Source organism: Rhinolophus sinicus, chromosome 17 (assembly GCF_057876585.1).
Source record: "Rhinolophus sinicus isolate RSI-liver-muscle chromosome 17, RSI-T2T, whole genome shotgun sequence".
In the NCBI taxonomy this organism is placed as follows: Eukaryota; Metazoa; Chordata; class Mammalia; order Chiroptera; family Rhinolophidae; genus Rhinolophus; species Rhinolophus sinicus.
Genome location: NC_142517.1, coordinates 56,851,924 through 56,870,770, shown reverse-complemented (window position 1 = coordinate 56,870,770; position 18,847 = coordinate 56,851,924). Strand labels below are relative to the sequence as shown.

General features: G+C 42.8%; 1 protein-coding gene and 1 long non-coding RNA gene across 5 annotated transcripts in view; both read left to right on the top strand.

Moving 5' to 3' along the window:
• Positions 1-1,721: 1,721 nt before the first annotated feature.
• On the top strand, positions 1,722-12,828 carry LOC141572656 (uncharacterized). Its single transcript, XR_012497976.2, has 3 exons — positions 1,722-1,860; positions 8,538-8,606; positions 9,983-12,828. It is a non-coding gene; the product is annotated as an uncharacterized LOC141572656 (long non-coding RNA).
• A 5,153-nt stretch (positions 12,829-17,981) lies between these two features.
• Positions 17,982-18,847, top strand: part of ATP13A3 (ATPase 13A3) — a 78,646-nt gene continuing 77,780 nt past the window's right edge. For 3 of the 4 annotated variants that reach the window (XM_074329650.2, XM_019723306.3, XM_019723285.3), the window contains exon 1: positions 18,019-18,114. The gene's annotated coding sequence lies outside the window, so the exon portion shown is untranslated. Of the gene's footprint in view, positions 18,115-18,847 lie in introns of all 4 variants that reach the window. The other variant, XM_019723300.3, reaches the window with a different exon arrangement.

Below are 18,847 nucleotides of genomic sequence, written 5' to 3'. Positions count from 1 at the left end.
CCATGTATTTGACTCCCTTTACCCTATTCATCTTCCCCTCACCCCCTTCCTCTCTGGTAACCACATTCTGTTATCTGTGACCATGCGTTTGTTTGTTTGTTTTGTTCATTTGTTGATTTTTGTTTTGTGTTCTACACATGGGTGAAATCATATGGTTCTTGTCCTTTTCCATGTGACTTATTTCACTTTAGCATGATACTCTCAAGATGCATTATTAGGCGTTTTTATATTAAATTAGATCCTGTTTGTCAAAAGTATTTTATATGCCTAAAAGCACTCTGCGAAGATGTAATTATGTTTGGTGGATTCATAGACTCCAAAAATATCATGCCCCACATTTTTCAGATGGGGAAACTGAGGCCCTGGGAAGCAAAAAGACTTACGGATCCTCTTTCCCTATTTAAAATGAAAGCACCAGGCTCTGATGATTCAAGGAAATGAGACTTGCAAGTAATTTATAATCTAGCTCAAGAGAGAGGGCACTGAGAAATGAAACTCATGGTGTTTAATTTCTTGTTTATACTTCATTTGAATAGGGTGCCCTGGTGCCTCTGAAGGTGAGCTGGTGACATAGGAGCCCAAGTCTTCCAAGCAAGGCTGGAGAGACCGTAGAGGAACCTAAGTGAAAAGAGGGCACAGAAGTGACTGGACATACTGTGTTTCCCCGAAAATAAGACTGGGTCTTATATTAATTTTTGCTCCAAAAGACGCATTAGGGCTTATGTTCAGGAGATGTCATCCTGAAAAATCATGCTAGGGCTTATTTTCTCGTTAGGTCTTATTTTCGGGGAAACACAGTAGAAGTATATCCATGGCTCCCTGGAGAGATAGCAGGCTGCTGACGACTAACAATGACTGAAACCTAAAACAAGGGCCGAATCTCTATAAACCTCTATGGGAGAGGCTTTGGGGATCCCCTTTTAACCAGCACCCACAGGCAACTTCAATGATTGGCTAAGTATCAAGACAGAAAACATGGTGAAAGAGTGAGAGATGGTGAGTGAGGGGAGATGTGGGGAGAACCCATCCTTTGGTTAAGTCATTCCACTGAAGTCAATCTCAGTGAAACAATCAGAAATTTGGACAACGGTTTACATGTTCCAGAATTATTTATCATTGCCTCTGTTCTCTCCATTTTTCTCTCCATCCCATTGCATTAGTCACATGGAATACTTGTAGTTCCCATAAACATGCTGCATACTCTCTCATGGCCTTTACACATATGCCTTTATATAATATAGGCCTTTATATATATATATATATATATATATATATATATATATATATATATATATATATATATTGCATCTTTGTGTCACCTCATAAAAGCATTTCTATCACTAAATGGTTTGGGCTGAATTGAATTCATGTGTTGAGACCCAGCCTCCAATGTGTCAGAATGTGACTGTGTTTGGAAACAGGGCTATTAAAGCAGTGATTGTGTTAAGAGGAGACCCTTAGGGTGGACTCTGATCCAATCTGAAAAATGAGATGTGGAAGCACAGACACTGGATAAGCAAGCACACAGAGAAAAAACCATCTGAAGACACAGTGAGGTGGGGACCAAATCAGGGAGGAGACCTCGGAAGAAACCAACCTGCTGACACCTTCAGCTGGGCTTCCAGCCTCCAGAACTATGAGAAAATCCATTTCTGTTTTTGCGTTGAGCCACCAGTCTGTGGTACTTTGTAAGCCGTTTCCTCTTTGGGTTACTACAACTCCTTGTGCCTCCTTTTGTCGCCTTGTATTAAATGTAGACGTCTGCTTCCCAGTCACTTTCCTTCCACCATTTGAGTTCCTGGAGGTCTCGACTTATTCATGTTAGTTCCTCAAACCAGCCCAGAGCCTGACTCTTGAAAGGTAAGAGTTCAATAAATGCAGAATTAATTAATTAGTATAAATGAAAGCAATATAAATAATGAACAATAAGGAACTGGATACGCGAATTATAGCATATTCATATAACTAAAACAAGGCTTACAATCAATTTTGAATAATGTGGGGGAAAATCTTATGCTCTTACAGTAAGTGGGGGAAAAGTGGGATAACAGATTCTACCTTCAGGATGAGCACAATTATATTGAAATGAATCAAAAGTGACTGAAAAACTATGGAAAATGTTCACAGTGCCTCATCCGGATAGTGGCATTATGGATGTTTGTCTTTGTTAGTGCTTCCTATTTCAGAAATTTGTACCGCTGGTCTTTCCTATTGAAAGTCTTCCTTACGTCCCCAGGAAGTCTCCACAACAATCTGTCCTTACCTCCTTTGTTGCATCTCTCTTTCTGTATTTCAGTTTCCTGGTTCCTTATTTCTGTTTTGCTAGCCTAAACTGTAAACTCCTTGGAACGGGAGCAGTGTTTTTCTACCATTGTTTCTCCAGTGGTTGGCATATTCTAAAACAGACAGTAGTCGTTCATTAAATAGTTCTTCAATGAATGACCGCAACAACAACCACAAAAAACGTGGCTTTTTTTTTTTTTAAGGAACTCATTAAACGTCTTTTTTTTATGTCTGGCAATCCAGAAATATGTGAGCAGAGGTGATGATTTGTCAATATGAATAGAGTCCAGTAATGATTCAGGTAACCTTGTGTCAAATAAAGGGATGAGATGGGCCCACAAGGAAGAGAGTTTTGTGATTCGAGAAAACATTCTGAAAGGCTCAGTTGTGAAACATGCTGAGGATGAAGAAAGAAAACCTGGCCACATTTTGTCAGAATTTTTCCAAGTCCCTTACCAGTCAGTCCATTTATTTGTTCATACAACTTGAGGTCACGGTAAGATAATACACCATGTTTGCAATGAAAAGTTACTAGCAAAACACATGGAGTGTTCAGCTGCCCCAAGTTAACAGTTTTTCCTCTCAGAGTTTAGCCTCAGTTTCTGGTGAAATTCGGCAATGAATGCCCACATCCACCCTTGTAGATGAGTGTGGACCCATCTCCATAAATACGTACTAGATCAGGGTCTGCTTTGAAAGTTTAAAAACCACAGAGTGACTGTTTATGGAACCCACTACAGAGCCCCACAGTGGCCTCAGCCCTCTGGATTCATCTTAGCTTCACTCACACACTCAGAACAAGGTGAAACCCAGTGGGCCTAAAGCAAAGGCGGGATCTTAGCAAAACACAGCTGCAAGTTTCAGCTTGTGTGTAAATGTTACTCTGCCTCGTGCACATGCCATTTTCTGATTTGCTTGGCTCTGAAAGCTAAGCTTTCGGGCTTTAAACTTAATCCAGGCAGACCTGAATTGATGCCTCTTAATTATGCCTGTGATGTCGTAAATCAACACCCTATTAGGAAGTCATTCACGTATTAAACATTTAGGAACTTATTACAAGAAAATTGCAACATGTAACCCCTCAGGCGGGAAGATATGTTTCCTGTACAGAGCAGGGCTCCCCGACATTGGGCAAGACGGGGCTGAGCTACTGGTCATATCCCCATTCATATGTTTCATCAATCCCAAAGCTTAAATCCAACCTTTCAAATAATGAAAACACCCACCCAGTATAACCCTCTACCCCACTTTTGTTTTTTGTGTGTGTTTTTTTTGTTTTCTTTTTTGCCTCTTTGTGGTCCTCTTTATCAAGACAAGTTGAAATTAAGTCCTGATTTGCAGAGAGCAAAAATTTCCAATACTGAGTATTTTCTTTTACTGCTCTGGACATTTGAGATATACCAGCAAATTAAGCAAAGATCTCTGCCCTTGTGGAACTTATATTCCAATGGGGGAAATTAACAATAAACAAAAGCAGAATAAACAAGAAAATCGTATAGGGTGTTGGAAGGTGACAGGGGATATGGAAAAAGTAATCAGTAGGACCAAGTATTGTTGGGGTGGTGGCGGAGGGAGTTGCAGTATTAAACAGGTGGTGAGTCACATGGAAAGACCTGAGCAGACATGAAGACGGTGGGCCAGTTAGCCAAGCAGATACTTGGAGGAAGAGCATTGCAAGAAGGAACACAGAGCAAAGGCCCTAAGGGGGGAGGTGCTGGTTATGTCCAAAGAACCCCAAGGAGACCATGTGGCAGGTGAAGAGTGAATCGGGTAGGGTAATAGGAGGGGATAGCAGAGAAGGAAGCGGGAGGGGAAGAGGGTCAGGTTGGCTGTGTAGCCTGCACAAGGACGTTTGTTGGCTTTTGGAGTCTACACAGAAACTGGAAGAGGTCAAGTGACTGACAGACAAGACTGGTTCTTGGAATCAGATCTGGACTTTGCCTCTCCCTCTACCACTAAGTTAATTGCCTGACCTTGGACAAGGCCTATTTCAGAGCTTTTGTCTCCAGGGTTGAATTAGAACATTCCTAAGGCTCCTTTTAGTTCTAAGATCCTATGACTTTAGGCAGCCATCTCCAACCTGTGATTTGAGCAGCAAGGAAATATCTCAAAGTCCAAAAATCTCACACATTGGCAGCCACCAGACCTAAAATCTCCAGATAAGCCTCAAGGTTTCAGGCTTTCTGGAGTCATGGGGCCCTTCTGAAAATATTGGACAAGAGCTATAGAACTTCTCCCCTGAAAAATGTAGAGCTACGTCGCACACAAGATGTTACTCACAGCTGTTGGGAGTTTATAGAGTCCTTGAAACATCAACATGGGCCACCCAACCCAAAGCGATCTGTGGGTAACTCTTTAAGAATCAGTACATTAAGGAGGCTTGTTAATTTCCCCTCAACTTTCCATTATGAAAATAGTTCGTACATTCAGAAAAATCAAAAGAATAGTACATCAAACTTCTATGCATCTTCCATTTAAATTTCTTTAAAAGTTAATATTTTACTATTTATTGTAACATTTTACTATTTATTCTATCTATCTATCTATCTATCTATCTATCTATCTATCTATCTATCTATCTATCTTTGTCGTTGACCCATTTGAAAATTGCAGATATCATGGTACTTTATTCCAAAATACTTTCTGCAAGTATCTCTTAAGAATAATCTCCTCATGATACCACAGCACCATTATCATATCTAAGAAAACTAAAACTGATTCCACAATCTCATATCCAGTCTAAATTCAAAATGCCCTTCATTCTAAGAATTCCTTTTACATATTCCCAAGATTCTAATCAAGGTTCTCACATTGCATTTGATTGTTATGTTTTGTTGGTCTATTTTATTCTAAAATAATCCCTCTGTGGTTTTGTTTTCTGATTGTTTATTTTTCAAGATACTGACTTTTTGGAAGAGTTCAGACCAGTTGTCTTGTAGAATGTCCCCACTTCTGGATTTGATTGATTGTTCCCTATTAGTGTCTAACTCATTTCTCTACCCTCTACATTCCCTATAAACAGGAAGTTAACTCTAATGGAAACTGTGAGTTTTAATTGAAGTACAGTGCAATCTGGGAGGGGGTGTCCATTTTCTAGGTATTGACTAGATTAAATGCTATTTTAGGTGTTGGCACTTTAGAAGATCATCTTTGGCCTTATAGTACTCCACGCCTCATGGGAGGTGTACAAGGGAGGTGGACATGGTTATATATGAAGAGGAGAGAGAGGCAAGCTTTCCACAGCAGGGAGAGGAGCAGCACTGAATTTGGAATTTAGCCCTGGAGTTGATTGTTTTCATTCCATGGCCCTTGGTTTTCACCATGTAAAAATTGGAATAATAATAATTTCCTTTTCAATGGATTATTGGGCTCAAATGAAATAATAGATCAGAAAATTCTTTCTTTGTAAAATGAGAAGATCTACATGGAAGCATCTCCGCTTCAGGGATTGACACCAAGTGCAGAGATGTCCTTGATTCATCTCAAGTGAGCAAAGTATCTATATCTATCTATCTATCTATCTATCTATCTATCTATCTATCTATCTATCTATCACCTATCCATCCAGAGTGATGAATTTCTGACACTTCTCAAGAGTTACTGGAAAGAATGGTGAGGGTCAGTTTCTCAATGATTTAATGCAGCGGATCTCAATCAGGGGCAATTTTGTCCTGCAGGGGACATTTGGCAATCTCTGAATACATTTTAGGTTGTTAAACTGGGAAGTTGCTACTGACATTTAGTGAGTGGAGGCCAAGATTCTCCTAACTATCCTTCAATGCACAGGACAGCTTCTCTCCTGCCCCACCACCCCCGGCACACACAAAATTATCTAGCTCAAAATGTCAATAGTGCCAATATAGAAAAACCTTGATTTAATTTAATGTAAGGTACAGTTAAATATTGAATCTTAGTCCAAAATCCTGGACCAATCCTTCAAATAAATATTGAGATTTGGGGTGACTTACACCAAAATTCCGTGCCATAAAATAGCAAATTATGAATAAAGGAAGAAAACCAGAAAGAAAAAATGGTGATACAAATATGTTAAAATCATTGCAATCAGCATTATTGTTTTGGTTCAACTGAGCTTTCTCCAAGGTTAAAAAGAAGTTACAATCAGTTCTATAGTTTTGATTATCAGAAAGGGTAATTCCTAAGGGACATTGCTTTTCTTAAATTCAACCTAAAGTTTTCATAAAGTTTTTTTTTTTTCAAATGTGCTTTTTTTTCCCCCGGGACCCATCAGCTCCAAGTCAAGTAGTGGTTTCAATCTAGTTGTGGAGGGCACAGCTCACAGTGGCCCATGTGGGGATCGAACTGGCAACCTTGTTGTTAAGAGCACCACGTTCTAACCAACTGAGCTAACTGGCCGTCCCCATGAAGTATTTTACAATCAGGAAATAATGAGTGATGTGTTGATGGGATGGGCAATAGTCTCAGTGTTTTGTTTTGTTTTTCAGTCTCAGTGTTTGGGCAAAAAATGCAGAAGTAAGCTTCATACGGCTGTTTATTATAGCAACTTAGAAACAAACTGTAGGGAAGCTATTTAGATGAACCTGTTAGGGGGATGCTATGAGGCACTAGATTAATATGATTCCATTTGGAGCCTTCTGGTTGCCTAATTTGATGAAAGAATTGAATTATGGTACCTGGAAGTATATAAGGTTTAAGTAAAGGCACAGCTGAACCATAGCCCGGAGGCTTTATGTTATTTAAAATCCTTTGTAAATACACAATTTTTAGAAATAACAACTTTGTGAAGATATTATTTACAGCTATAAAAATCACCTTTTTAAAGTGTACAAGTCAGTGGTTTATAGCGTATTCACAGAGTTGTATAACCATCACCACTATCTCATTTCAGAATATTTTTGTAACCCCAAAAGGCAACCCTGTATTCATTGGCATTCACTCACTCTTCATCCCCTCCCCCCACGCCTTATGCCTGGCAAACACTACTCTATGGATTTCCATGTTCTAGACGTTTCATATAAATGGAGTCATATAACATGTGACTGACTTCTTTTACTTAGCATATTGTTTTCAAGATTCATGTAACATGTATCATGTTCTAACATGTTATCAATATTTCACTTTTGAATTGCCAAATAATATTCCATTGTAGGATATACTACATATTGTTTATTCACTCATCAGATGATGCACATTTGGATGGTTTCCATTTTTTGTTGTTGTTGTTATTGTGAGTAATGCTGCTATGAACTTTGTTATTAACGTTTTTATCATGAAATGGTATTGAATTTTGTCAAATACTAGTTTTGCATCTATTGATATGATCATGTGGTTTTTGTCCTTTATTCTATTAACATGGTGTAGTACCTTTACTGATTTGCATATGTAAAACTAACCTTTACATTCTTAGGATGAGTCCTACTTGGTCACGGTGCAAAATTCTTTTTATATGTAACTGCACTTGGTTTGCTAGTCGTTTTTTAAAGATATTTGTGTTAAGATTCATAAGGGATATTTCTTGTGATGTCTTTTTTTTTTTTTTTTTTTGGTTATTAGGTGAATAGTGATTTTATAGAATGAGCTGGAAAGTTTTCCCTTTTATTTTTTGGAAGAGTTTGTGAAGAACTGGTTTTCTTCTTTACATGTTTGTAGAACAGATCACTGAAGTCACCTGATCCTGAGCTTTTCTTTGTGGGAAGTTTTTATTATTATTATTATTATTATTATTATTAATTCAACCTCTTTACTTGTTATAGATCTATTTAGATTTTTTTTCTGCTTAAGTCAGTTTTGGTAGTTTGTGTCTTTCTAGGAATGTATCCATCTTGTCTGGATTTCTAATTTGTTGGCATACAATTATTCATAGTATTTCTTTACAATTCTTTTTATTTCTGTAAGGTCAGTAATGAGGTGCTCTTTCATTCTTAATTTTAGTAACTTGAGTCCTCTCTCTTTTATTTTGGTCACTTAGCTAAAGGTTTGTCAATGTTGTTGAAATTTTCCAAGAATCAAATTTTGGTTACATCAATTTTCTCTGCTGCTTTTATATTCTCTATTCAATTTGTTTCTACTCTAATCTTTATTATTTCTGTCTTTTGTAAATGTACTATTAAATGTTTGCACAATATTCCATATGTGGATGTGTTATAAATTATATTCCAATTTTGCTGACTATCTTTGGAGCTTTAGGTTTTCCCTTCTTCCATTTTCCCCCAGTATAAAAGATATCGAAGTGACCATATCTATATAAGCATTTTCTGTTTCAATTTCTTGTATAGGGTAATAGAGGAGAAATGGCTTTGGAGGGACACTCTCGTTCTTCAACTTACCTAGCTATGTGACCTTGGGTAAGTCACTCATGTTTGAGTTTCTTCATTGGCAATGTGGGAATATTAATACCTTCCTAGGTACCTAGGTTATATTATTAGGGTTCTATAATTAAAATATCTAGGGCAGAGGATGTGAACATTTCTAAAGAAACTTGATACATAAAGGAATATTTTAAAATTAGTCCTTCTTATAAAAAATAAGAAAAGGAAATAAATATATATATGGAAGGAGTCACTACCAAAGTTCCAAAATAGGTATTTGGAGGATGTGGTCATTTTTGTGTATCAAGTTGGCTAGGCCATATCTCCAGTTCTTCAAACACTAATCTAGTTGTTGCTATAAAGGTACTCATATCTTGTAGATACGGTTACATTCCATAATCACTTGACTTTTAAGTAAGGGAAATTATTCTAAAAATGTGGGTAGGCTAATCCAATCATTTGAAAGGTCTTAAGAGTAGAGCTGAGGCTTCTCTGAAGAAATTCATCTGAGAATTCTAGTCGGCCCTTCCTGAAGACATACATGCCTTACATATTTCAGCCTTGCCGAGCCAGTCCTCACAATTGTATAGGTCAATCCATTACAATAAATCTCTTTATATCTCCTCCAGATTCTAATTCTCTGGTTGGTCCCTGACTTTTACAAAGCAGGCCAAATTTACTGAGAAAAATGTTAAGAATTCTAAACTTCCTTCTCCCACATTTATTAAAACTATAGGCTCATTTATTCAATATTTGTTGAGTAACTACTACCTGGAGGTTATTGTTCTGGTTGCTGGGGTTATAGGAATGAGCAACATCAAGAAAGTTCCTGACTTCGTGGAGATTACATATCAACAATAACAATTATTGACCACCTACTACTGTGGCCACATGTTGTGGGGGATAAAAAAGGTGAATACAACTCTGCCTTCTCTATTGGAGCTTGTAATTAGTCGGTGAATATTTGAATGGGTAGAAGGAGGGTGGAGCTGGACATGATTTTTGTTTGTGGGAACGTGTAATTTCTCATGAAAAGATAAAATCAAGTATTTTAGGAACCTGAAAAACCTATTAGGTACGACTTGAAGGAATGTTGGAGATCTTTAGGGTCCTGAGTCTGCCTCAAATTTATGTACGAGTATATTTAAAAAACGAAACTAAGTTTATACATTTATTTAAAGATACCTGCCCTCCCCCCACCCCCGCCCAGAAAAAACACACACATAAATTTAAAAGATTATAAAAGAAACTTTTAGTAAAACCCAAGAGGTTTCACTTTGGTAGTTGGCTGGTGATATGAGCTACTTAAATGTATTTAAGGAGTGTAGTGACAAAGAACAACGTGGAAACAGCAAGATTTTTCTAGTGATCTCCACATTGAAACCTTGCTCTCTTTTATTCTGTGCCTGCAGCTGTTGTGGAATTTGCGAAACCTCGAGCTGTTTGGACTCTGCTTGCCAGACTGGATTAGATTACGGGTAACCTCGTGGTGGAGGCGTGTTTTTGGATCAACTCACTTTTGAAATGTTTGTGAGAGAAATTCTATGGCGATGGGACATCCACATGGGAGCTTTATCAGCATTGCCTTAATTTACCAATTCTGGTGAGGCATCTTTGCTTTGAGAAAAAAACAAAAACAAAAACAAAACAAGAAGAGCAAATGGGTTCTTTTTCTTTACACGGAAGCAACTATCTTTATCAAACAGCTTTATGGTGGTTTTGAGATATTGATCCGTGGTTTATAGTGCAATGAAAATCTGCTGACCTGAGTGAGGCAGTCAGGAGCCAGTAAGACTGACAATCCTTTCACTGAGCAATTCTTTTTTGTTGCCAGGAGTGCAAAGGAGACTTTGGACCACCTGTAGCTGGATTTGTTCATCATTTGCTCTAGAAGCCAGAACTGCCAGATCTGAAAATAGGTCACAAGTGACTAGCAGTCCCTGTGAGGCTTACAGGAAGTAGCTGCAAAGGTTAGGGAAAGTTTTTAACTACTAGTATATAGGAAGCCAGTCAATGATAGTTTGAGGAGTTTCTCTGCTTGGCATCTGAAATAGCCACATGGTGGAGCTGCCAGGGAGTCAGATGACAGGTATGGAGACATGAACCTGATGCCTGAGCCCCATAAAAGAGGTACCTTTGCTCTACTGTGCAAAAAAACCCATGTCGATATAGAGGAATGATCCTGCAGGAATCAAGGGATGATCGTAAGGGATTTACAGCATTAACTTCAGAAACCCAGTACAATATCCCCAAGTAGAAAGTCAGGGTTGGGATGAACAACCTCTGAATTAATTCCAACCCTGGGATGTTGGGATCCCATGAAGTCAGATATATGTTTCTGTTAATACACATTTTCATGGATCATTTGTTACTGAAGTTTAATGCTAGTTCACTGACATAATTGTTATAGTACAGATGTTAGGGTACAGTTAAATCTTGACATTATTTTTTACTTGTATTATTGGCACAGAATCCAACTTCAAAGCCAGCTTGAACCTGGGGCCTACTAGGCTCCTAGTAATAACTATTGTCTCATTCTATATGAACAGGGAGGACACCATAGAGCAGGTGTCAGCCAACTTTTTCTGTGAAGGGCCAGATAGTAAATATTTTGGGCTTTGTAGGTCATATGGTCTCTGTTACAACTGGTCAACTCTGCCATTGTAACACAAAAACAGCCATGGTAATGTGTAAATGAATGAGCACGGCTGTGTTCCAATACACCTCTATTTATAAAAATAATCGGCTGGCTTTGACTTGGGGCTCTAGAGGGTAAAAGCATGGACTTTGGAGCCAGGTTCATACCTTGGTTCTATTACTTGCTAGCTGTGTGGCCTTGGAGAAGTTAGTTAACTTCTCTGTGCTTTGATCTTTTCATTTCTAGATTGATAATAGTACTTACGCCACAGTGTTGTTATAAGATTAAATAAGTACGTTTGTAAAGTACTGAACAGTTCCTAGCAGATAGTAAGTGCATATAAGTGTTTGTTAGATAATCAACCATTTTGTGAGGTGGGTAATATTACTCCCATTAAAATTGAAGTTCTAAGAAAGAAATACTCTACTTCAAAGAAGGCTAAGCTTTGAATCTCATTTTCCCAGCTCTGGTACAATTGCTCTTTACTCATCAGAGGTGAAATCATTACATCTAAACATAGGGAAATTTCTTATAACAGTGTATGAGTCAGGCCTCACCCCCTAAAACCATCAGTTAAAGGGCTGCTTGTATTTTTCCTCTCCCCGTCCACAGTAGGAGTTACTACAAGCAGCAGCGTGCTGGAGCTGGTTTATGTCAGCTTATTAGAACAGACTGCTAAATTTTCAGGAATTTTGTGAGCAGCTTAAACTGTTGATAGCTTGAAATTGTCTGTGGTGGGAGTATTTACACCACGAAATTGGCAGGTGCTGCCTTCCTCTTGGAAGACTCGCTTACTAGCACATGACTGGCTGTATGTCAACAGTGAGCACTCCTCCAGCAGGAACCCTATGTCCTAAATAAAGAGCTGGTAAACAATATTCAGTGGCACGTGACGCACCACATCCCAGGGCACGGTGGCCTGAGAAGAATGCTGGGCCACTGGCTATTGCTTTGTGGCAGAGACCAAAAAAAAAATTTAAATAAATAAATATTACATTGCTTAGCAACACAAACTACTCAGTGTTGGCCCCTGGACTCTGATTTCTAGACATCTGACTCACAGCTTTGCTCCCTGTTCCTGTTCCAACACACACACACACACACACACACACTTGTGAGAGAGAGAGATAAATTGACAGAGAGAGAGACAGACACACCTTCATGGTTCAAGCTAAATAGGGACAGACAGCTTAGGAGGAGCTAAAGGAAAGAGAGCTTGTTAGGCAAACACCATAATCAAAGTACTTTTAAGGGCCACTTTTTTCTAGGAAAGGCAGTGAGTGCTGTGGTATTTTTTTCAGTTTCATCTGGAAACAGAGAGATAATAATAGTACCTACTTCCTAGGATTATTCTAAAGATTTAATGATCTAATACATTTAAAACTTCCTCAGTTTCTTTATAAAAAATACAGATAATAGTAACCGCTACTTTTAGTATTGGCATTGTTGAAAATATTCAGAACTGTAAAAAACAACATGAATATGACATAGACTCATGGAAGACACAAACACTATACAGTGTCAATAAACAGACACTAGTGATTCAAGGTTGTAAATGATGGGAAAAAGATGCACGGAAGAGAGATTCTCAGCGTGGGAGCCAGGGAAAGCATTTGATGTTTGATTGTAGTTCATTCATTCACTTATTCATTCGTCAGACTACAAACATTTGAGCATGTCAAGTGTGCCAGGCTTCATCCCGTGCTGGGTCTATAGTGATAAATCAACTCAGTCTCTGCCAGTAGCAGCAAGAAATTGCTTGGGGGGGACGGAGAGGAGAAACTATGTGCCCCTTCCCCATAATTCCCAAAGTCCGTCTCCCCACTTACAAAATGGACAACTGATACTTTTCCAATCTTAATAAATGCCATGCAAACACAGCCTCAAGACAAATACTCATTTCCTCTTCCAAAAGGATTGCCACTTTTTAAGACCCTTCTAGAAAAATTCTGGAGCTACAGGTGGTCCCCATCATTACAGAGCCCAGAGGCAGGTGTTAAATACAATCATAAACTCACAAGTAATTAAAATTATAGTAATAGTTATAAAGAAAATAAATGGAAGTCATCAGAAAATAAAGAATGAGTGTCTGAGGAACGCCTTTTTCAAGAACTGGTGGATGCCCATTTAAGACCAGAGCTGAAATTTGTAAGAGCCAGGCAAGGAAAAAAGGGAAGAGAAAAAAAGGTTTTGCAAAGGCCCTGAGGCAGGGAAGAGCTTGATGTGTTTGAGGAACTGAAAGAAGGTCCACTGTGGTTGGAAGGAGGTAAGGTAGGGAAGAAAATCTGGGTGAGAGGAGCCGGGTCGGGGTGGGGGGTGGGGTGGATGAGTGCCAGTGAAGGAGGAGGATGGGCAGGACATAAACAACAGTGGACCTTGCAGGTCATAGAAGTTCACATTTTATTCTCAGTGAAATGGGAAGCACTTGAAAGCCTTCATGGAGAACTACGCTCCAAGTCACACTCAGTAATACACTCTGGCTGCTGTGTGAGAATGGATTGGAAGCAGTGAAGAGTGAAAGTGGGAAATCAGTTGGGGACTAAGGCAGTAGTTCCAGGTGATAAACAGAGGCAGCTTGGATTATTCTAGTGGCAGTATAGAGACATGTGGAAGGATTTGAAATGGATTTCGTATTAGATTGGAAAGAATGACTCCAAGATGTCTGGCTTGAGCAGCTAGATGGGTAGTGCCTTTTGTGAAGGTTGAGAAGGCTGAGAAAGGAGCCGGTGTAGAGAAGTAGGGCAAGAGTTGAGTTTTGGGTAAGTGAATGTATGAAGTAGCGGAGAGTCGTCATGTGAAGGTGAGAGGGAAGTATGGCTCAGGGACACTGAAGAGAGACCTGGGCTGTGGGTATTAGTAACCATGGAGAGTACTGATGTCCATACACATCTTAGCTTCAGCCATGGGGATGAGGTCAGCTGGGGGAGCGCATGTGAATCAGGGCTCTTAGCCTTTTTTTGGGTCCCAGACGCCTTTGAGAAGCTGATGAACGCTCTACTTCTTCCTTTAAAAGTACCTGCATTCAAGTTTAAGGAATTTATAAACCCCCTAAAGCCCATCCAAAACTCTTGTAACATTGATAAATAACAGATATAAAAAAACAACAATGAAACTGGTGTAGAGAGAGAAATGGGTCTTGGACTGAGCCCTGGGGAATAGTACCATTTAGAGAATAGAGGAAGCATCCACAATAGGTTGAGAAGGAGTGGGAAAAAAAAAAGAGGAAGAATTCCAAAAGAGAGTTATCAAAATATTTTAAGAATGGGAGCTAAATGCTGCTGAGAGAGCTAGAAAGAATGTCCACTGGTGTTGGCCACAGCAGTGACCTTTGGGAGGCCTAGGATAGTATTTGTGAAGGGTTAGCTCTCTCAGCAGGAAGCATTGATTGATCCTCTGCAAAAACTGGAGGGAGAGAGACACGGAACGCAGGTGTGGGGTAATGTGCAGATTTGTGAGTGTTCCCTCTTGACAATCTGCATTTTCTCAGTGAAATAAGAGGTAAGGTGATGGTGAGACGGGAGGTCATGCAAGGATGGAGCTTTTGAGGATGGAGGAAGTGTGAAGTAGTCTTTGTGGCAAGTAAAGTTAGAGCTTACTGGAGGGTTGTTGTCTATTTGCTGTCTATTCACTGGGAGGGTTGTGATCATGGGTGGGTCTTGAAGGAATGAGTAGGCTCAGAGGAGGGCAGAGCTAGGCCCAGTATGAACAGAGGCTCTGCCCAGAATCATCCTGGGTGGAGAATCAACAAGCCTTCTAGAACCTCTCAGGACTTGCTTCGCTCTCTATCTCTCCTTTTTTTGACTTCTGGCATCTCCTCCTTTCCTGGCTCCATCTTTCCCGCAGCCTATAAACATGCTCAAGCCTTTTTCAGTGACTCAGCCTCTCCTCCCATCAGTGTCCAAATTCGCTTCTTTCCATAGCCAAAACAACTCTAGCAGGGAATTTTTGGAAATACTCAATTGCTCTTTTTCTGCCTATAGTTTCCCCTTGCCTGGGCATGTGTTACCTTTTTCTGGGGATTTTGGCTGCTTCTTGAATTCTTGTGTTCTTACGGTCTTTTAGAAGCCCGAGTGCATTGACACGTTGATGCTGGCTGCCTTGGAGGTACACATGCAACCAGAAGCCAGGGGGAACCTCTGCAAGATTTTTAAATAGGAGCACAGTTTAGGTAGTTCATTCTGGAGGCTGAGTGGAGAACAAGTTTGTCTGAAGGAGACTGTGAGGAGGCTGCTGCAAAAGATCAGGCTGAAAAGGATGGCTAGATGCGTGCCAGGGGGAACGGAGGTAGGGATTTGAGGCTTACTACGGAGATGGAATAGATAGGACTGGGTGATCAAATAAGGCAAAGAGCTGAATCAAGAATGACTCACGCATCCCCAACTTTCCAATTCCGATGACTGTAGATGGTGGTGCCAACAGCTGCAGGAGCAGCTGTTATGGAGGTAGAGGATGAGTTCAGTTTTGGACATGCCGAGTTTGGGGAGCCCCAATGATATCTACATAGAACTGCCTGACAGGCAGTTGAATGTAACTTATGGGTCTAACTTATGGAAGAGGTCTGGGCTGGAGAGTGCTGACTTGCTAGTTGAAACCATGAGGGTGGAGGCACGTGGTCTCCTAAGAGAGTGGGGTGAGAGGAGCTGTGGACTTAGAGTGAAGTTTTTCATTTAAGGTGCAGATTCACAATTGGTGTCATTTAAGGATGCCACCAAAGGAGGCAGAGGTTTTATTTACAGAGATGTGAGTATTGGGAGAGTACACTCTTTTGGAAACCATGGTAGTATTGAGATTCCAGAAGGTGAGAGTCATCTGAGGTGTTAAATGAAGCAGAGATCCAGAGAGAGAAGGTCTGAAGGTCACGGATTATTCTTGTCTGAGTGGGGTCAAGGGTGTGTTCTGCGCGTAAGTGTGTGTGTGTGTGTGTGTGTGTGTGTGTGTGTGTGTGTAGAAAAGACCAGCCAGATAGCCAAGTGTTGAGAAATGAGGAAGTGGAGACAGCCAGGGGAGACCACTGTTTAAGTGGTCTGCGTGAGAGGGGGAGAAACACTTGGAAACTGAGTGGAGAGGGCATTTCGGGTTGACTCAATAGTTTTGTTTTTAGGACTTGAGAGACTTGAGCTTTTTTAAAGGCTGAGGGGAAACAGCCAGGAGCCAAGGAGCCGGGAGAGGCGGAGGAAGAGGCTTTAAGAGCTGAATTCCACTGAGACAACTTCTCACAGTTTGCCCAACACTCCCACACCCCTATCTCATTTAATCATTTGGACACAGTGAAGTTTGAAACGAATGAACAGTGAGACTGAGCCCAGGTGTTGGGAAGAGAGGTGTGGATCCATCCCTGTCCGGGGTGCTGTCCACACCACCACGCCCTACACGGCAGGGCCAGGAGCAGCTTTTTCCTGGCTCCTGGTGAGGTGGCATCGGTGCCGTGGACTTGCCAGGGCGGTGTGCTGCCCCAGATGAGGTGTCACCATGTGTCGCGGACCAGGGGCCAACCCGTACGTCCCCTCCCTTTCTTAGACTCAAGCAAATGAAAGTTCTGTTGGCTGCAAGGTGGACTAACAACACCTACGTTTACTTCGCCCGCGCCTGATCGCCGGGTCTCACAAGCGCGGGCGAAGCAGACTTAGGGCGGAAAGATGGCCCAAGGCCGAGACAGCAGGTGACAGAGTGCGCTCTCGCGTCGCAGAAGGGACGCGGCGAAAACCAAACTCGCGATTTGTATATCCGGCCGGGGCTCTGCTGGGAGATAAACCTTCTGCGGAGGGAAGTATTTAATTTGCATCCAGCACTGTTTGAAGAAACTCCTTCCCGCAGGGGAGGGGGGAGTGGGCATGGGGATCTGTCACTTGGTACGCCTCCCAGTCCTCCGCCCGAGGCAGGGCGCGCCGAGCCAGTTGTCAGATGAGAATTGTAGTTTTTTGTTTGTGTTTGGAAGGCATGGGGTGCTGTTAAGGAATAAAAGAGACCTGGATTGGGAGCTAAGATCTGGCTTCCTCTCCATCATTCTAGCACAAGCTTCCTCTGTGACCTTGACTCCGGGCAAGTCTAGTCTAGGGTCCTTATTGAGCCTCAGTTTCCCTGTTCATAAAACAGGGATTTGGATTATCATCTTGTCTTTGCACGGCCAGAGTGGCATATTCCACTTCCTCCCGCCAAAGGAAAAAAAGCCGTCTTCCGTTAGTAACCCCGTCCCTAACACTTAACTCTTTTTAGAGTGCCCTCCCAAATGCAGTCTTTTCTTCAGTCGCTTGGGCGGAGGGGGGGGGCTAAAAAGGCGAGGGGTGGGCGGGGCCTGTCACATCGCCCCGCCCACCGTATGGTCCCGCCCCTCCCGTCGTCCCCTTTGCGCCCCTCCGCCCTCTGCGCTGGGATGAGGCAACCACGTGACCTCACATCCGGCGCGGGAGTCCCGAGCTTGCGGCGCGCTCTACCGCCCGCCTGTCGGCTGTCCCCGCAGCTAGATCTGGGCGCCACCGCGGAGGGGAGGGGGGTTCGCTACGTAGCTGGCGGGGGGAAGCCGTTTCGGATTGCAGACCGCCCCCCTCCCCTGCCCGCCTCCCACTGCCGCCCTCCCTTGTTCTCGCTCTGTCCGGCTGCACGCCGCCGCCGCAGGCGGGAGGAGCGCGCGGACACCCTAGCGCCGGGCTCGGCCCGGGCCCCGCCGCGGCGCCTCCCTCCTCTCACCCCAGCCGCAGCGCGCGGCGACGGCGGCGGCGGCGGCGGCTCCTTGAGCCCGAGCGACCCGCGGCCGCCGGCGCCTGTCGAGGGCGATGGGGCTGGGCTGAGGCTAGGCGGCGGCGGCGGCGGCGACAGCGGCGGGCCGCGGCCCCGGCCCCCCGTGGGTGGCCTTTGGGGTGCTCCGGCCTGGAGGCCGCGGAGGAGACGGCGCGGCGGCAGCGGCGGCCGGTGAGTGGCCCGGGCTTTCTCGGGGCGCTGGAGGGCAGGGTTAGCGGGGCATGGAGCGGGTGGTGGGGGGGGGGAGTTTGGAGGAGGCGAACGGTATTGTCGGGGTGGTGGGTACCAGGTGAGCTTGTGTTCGGCCTCCGCGGGCCAGAATGGGGCATCATTTCGGGGGAGGGGTGTGGGGGGTGTAGAGGGGCGCTCTGAGACTACGGAATGTCTCCTAGGACAGGTGAGGCGAGAAGGAGCGATCCACGTTGTGGGTGTGAAGGCCTGGTTTGGACACGTCCCTTGTGTCGGGGCTTCTTCTCCTTGTGTTCCTTGTGTTGGGAGAGGGATGTTGCACCAGCCCGTGTAGAAAGTCCGGGAGATGGTGTGGTTGAAGGTAGGGATGCTGGCAGGTCATTTGATGGGTTTCTGCGGGTGCTGACTGAAGGAATCGAGTGCGCCGGTAGCCGTGGAACGGTAGAGCTCCTTGCCAGTCACCGCACTTTACAGATAAACTAAGGCCCAGAGAGGAAAAGTGACTTCTAACTGCTTCATTAAGGCCTCTCACTTTGACTCATAACGAGGGCTAGAAAAACCAGGCCCCTTTCCTCTAATTCTTAGGTGTCTACTCTCTTTATGGCCTTTGCTTCTGCTCATTCCCTTCACAAAGTTAGGTTCTGGTCGATGTATGATCTCTCTTTCCTCCCCCCCCCCCCCCCCCCCCCGGACGGTGGGTAGCGAGTGAATCAGA